We start from the raw sequence: 4,314 nt of genomic DNA on the forward strand, positions 1-4,314 counted from the left end.
GAACACTGGATTTACTGTGCCTGGCTACAGTACTTACTGTATGCCAGGCCGGGCGGTCGGACCGCCTTCGACTCGTCAGCATCTACAATTAATACCCGCATCAATCGCCCATGCCTCCGAGTCAAGGGGGAAACGACTCAAAAATTTTGTGTACATCGGATAGGGATAACCCCGGATAACCCGCGGATTACCTCCGGACTACATCGAAAAATTTCCAGGTTTACCATTGGATTACGCCGGATTACCTCAGAAATGCCCCGGATTACCCCGGATTACCTCAGAATTTCCCCGGATTACTTCGAAATTTCTGGTTATCCGGATAGCGGATAACCAATTTGCTGTACATCGGATAACCGAAGTCGTTTCCCCCTCGCTCCGAGTCGCCCTTGGTTTTGGTTTCGTTTGGGGTTTTGTCTGGGTCTGCCTCGAGCTGCACCTCGTTCTCTTGCTCTAGCTCGGCAGTGCAGCGTCACGAGTCAATTTCCTAGCATCGACGTCCTCAGCCGTGGATTCTGTTCTGTTCCGGTTTCTGTTTTCCTTCTGTTGCTCCGGTTAATTTACAGCGTTCAGAGTCTGTCCGCGGTTTCGCGGCCGGCTGGGTACCGGCGCGGCGCGTCGCAGCGATAAGCTGGTCGCTGTCTCAGCGTAGCGTGCCGGCCAGGATGTGGCGGCTGTAATACGACGCGCTGGTCATACTGCGAGTGGGAGCATGTAGCCAATTGAGGTTCTTCTCCGCCGGCATAACGTGTCACCCTAGTAAGGACGACCTTGTCTCGTTTTGCAGTGCAGGCGAGCATGAGTCGGGCCCGAAATGGCATACGATCATGTGTGGTCTAGCCCTTAATGGTAATGGTATGGCAGGTAGGCTGCCTCAGGTGCTTCGCGCAGCGCTGTGCCGCGGGCTGGCCTACCCTCCCGACGACAGGCGCTACACAACTGATCTTATGCCGGTTCGGTCCACAGTACGACTGCGGTAGGGGCGGACAGAACTTTAGACGTTGTTCCCTCCCCGCTGGTGACCACAACACTTCATTACATACACTACATACATACCACAAGAAGCAACCCAAAACGAAGACGGATAGCAGGAATAGCACGTCAGCACCAGCGCCACAGCAAGACACCAGTCACTCGCACTACACTGCAACGAGGAAAGCACAACATTGAACACACCGGCCCATTCGTTCATACCACCCGAAGCGCCATAGCCCAGGCCTTGCATTCCATCCATTCCATCTCATCATTTACCGACCACAACAGCAACTCACCAGGCACACACACTATTCGGGAGCTCAAAACGCTTTCGGAATATTGACCGCCTCCACCGGTCTTCTGGTCCACCGTGCGATGCACGCGATGCCGCCTCATGACGTACCGGTCTTGTCTTTGTGAGCGAGGATGAGGCCAGAGCCCCCCTTCCCCCCGCCCCGCCCCGCCCCGCCACGCCCCTTGCGGGGTCCCGCCTAATCCCCGCCCGAATCCAAAACCGTTTTTCGGCCGGAATGCTCGTGAGCGCGATGACGGAGTCCACGGCTTCCTCCAGCCGGCACCGCTCGGCCTTGCGCCGCAGACTGATTCCGAGAGTCGTCGCTCTGTCTCTCTCGCACTCACGGGGCGTCCCGTACAGGTGCGAGAGAGCGACCCAGTCTGCGGCGCAGCCGGCGGCGACGCGGCGGCGGCCCATCCTGGAGCCAGGGAGGGGAGGGGAAGGGGTAACACCCTCCCAGGTAAACGACGCGGGGGAAAAAATACGACAAAAGGGAGGGAGGGAGAGAGAGAGAGAGAGAGAGAGAGAGAGAGAGGAGAGAGAGAGAGAGAGAGAGAGAGAGAGAGATAGCAGCAGGGAGACAGATATCCGCTCTCTCTCTCTTCTCTTCTCTCTCTCCTTCTCTCTCAGGGCGGCCGATATATGTCGCAAAAAAGGGAAGGGTGTGGTCGTATAAAAGGTAAGGCGCGGGGCCGAGCGAGGCCTAGCCCCTTCAGCCGCGGCGCGTCGCGGAGCCGCGAGCAGAGTCATAAATACGTCAATGGCGGCGTCAGCACGCGATACGGGGACCGCTCAGCATGACCGCGCACGTGGGCCGCCACGCCACGCGCGTGCCCTGCCGGGGGATGCGCTATTCCAGCGGGTTTCCCCGCAGTGGGCCAGAAGACCGGTGGAGGCGTTTTGAGCTCCAGAGTCGCTAAATGGGACTCGAACCGAACGTGTGACCCCACCAATGGATTGCTCTCCGAACGAGGAATCCATTGGTGGGGTCACACGTTCGGCTCGAGTTGGGACTTGTTGCCTACCTTCCTGCGTCTGTTCCAGTTTGGGCCCCGCCAGCGCGCCGGCCGGCTGCTCCGTCTGTCCGGCCGGGCGGCGGCCACCCTGCAGGCGGCACGCCCTGCCTGCCAGGTACGGCATGGCACGGCACGGCAGGGCCCAGGCATGCCTGCCGGGCACGCGTGGGCGACAGGTGCGGCCAGCAGGTGCGTCAGCCTCGGCAGCAGCTGACTCCAGCGCCCTTCCAGCCCCAGTACAGTCCGATTCCGCTGCCCGCACTCACCGCTCTGCGGAGCGTGCCGCTCAGTGGGCCAGAAGACCGGTGGAGGCGGCCAAAACTCCAGACGTGTTTTGAGCTCCAGAGTCACTGAACAGGACTCGAACCGAACGCGTGACCCCACCAATGGATTCCTCGTTCGGAGAGCAATTCATTGGTGGGGTCACACGTTCGGTTCGAGTTCCATTTAGCGACTCTGGAGCTCAAAACGCGTCGGGGATTTTGACCGCCTCCACCGGTCTTCTGGCCCACTGTGCGCGGCGGACAGACTGAGCCAGGCTTCGGGCCGGGGCTTGCACCGAGTCCCAAGTGAGATTGCATTCATCACTCCCTAGCCGAATTAGCATGGAAATCAAGTCCACCCTCGGCGCGCTAAATCACTGGAACACCTGACGACGGCACGGCGCCGCCTAGACCCGTCCGTCTCGGCCAAAAGGAACGACCACCCATCGCACAGTGGGCCAGAAGACCGGCGCCAGCGGCCAAAACCCTAGATGCGTTGTGAGCTCCCGAGTCACTAAAAGGACTCCAACCGAGCGTGTGACCCCACCAATGGATTCCTCGGTCGGGGAGCAATCCATTGGTGGGGTCACACGTTCGACTCAAGCCCTATTTAGCGACTCTGGAGCTCAAAACGCGTCCAGAGTTTTGGCTGCCTCCACCGGTCTTCTGGCCCACTGTGCGTCGTGGAGGGGAACCAATGCTCCCTTTTGTTTCCCGGAAGGGACGACCACCTCAGGCAGCGCGACACCTGGGTGTGACACGGGGTGTGACAATACGACACAAAAGCACAAGAACAAGGTGTCTGTCTGCCATTGCACCGTGCGTACCTGTGCGCAGCACGGGTCTTCACGCCGTGAAGGCGTCGCGCAACAAAAACTAAGTGCTTGCACGGACAACGAGACTTCGGCCATGTTTGCTCCGGCCTACTCATCAAATAGGCCAAACGGAACGAAAATAAAAGGCAAAGTTGCGAAGAGCAACTTATCGGAAACATTACGTACTTTGCCAGGAAGACCGGTGGAGGCGGCCGAAAGTCTAGACGCGTTTCAAGTTCCAGAGTCGCTAAATGGGATTCGAACCAAACGTGTGACCCCACCAATGGATTCTTCGTTCGGAGAGCAATTCATTGGTGGGGTCACACGTTCTGTTCGAGTCCTGTTTAGCGACTCTGGAGCTCAAAACGCGTCCGGGGTTTTGGCCGCCTCCACCGGTCTTCTGGCCCACTGTGCCGCGCCTGCCGGGAAGCTTGGCACGCGGCGCGGCCGGCTGGGTACCGGCGCGGCGCGTCGCAGCGATAAGCTGGTCGCTGTCTCAGCGTAGCGTGCCGGCCAGGATGTGGCGGCTGTAATACGACGCGCTGGTCATACTGCGAGTGCACTGTCATTCATTTTGCGATACTTTTACTACAAATTTTTGCGATAAAACCGAGTTTGCGATTCCCACGATTTATCGCATCCTGGAGTGCGTCAATTTTGTCATTGCACTTTTTTTGCAATAACCACCCCATAATTTTTGCGATAATAGAGCGTTTTGTAGTAACTTTTATCACATTTTTTTCTGCGATAACTTTTTATTGCATTTTCTTTGTAGTCATTATCGCAAAAATGTGATACTTTATTGCAAAATTTAGCTATAAATTTTTTATTGCAGATATTTAATTGTCATTATAGCAAAAAAAATGAGATAAGTTTTTTATTGCAAAATATATACGGTGGTTATCGCAATTTGAATAACAGTGTGGGAGCATGTAGCCAATTGAGGTTCTTCT

Source organism: Thrips palmi, unplaced genomic scaffold (genome assembly GCF_012932325.1).
Source record: "Thrips palmi isolate BJ-2018 unplaced genomic scaffold, TpBJ-2018v1 HiC_scaffold_3, whole genome shotgun sequence".
Classification (NCBI taxonomy): domain Eukaryota; kingdom Metazoa; phylum Arthropoda; class Insecta; order Thysanoptera; family Thripidae; genus Thrips; species Thrips palmi.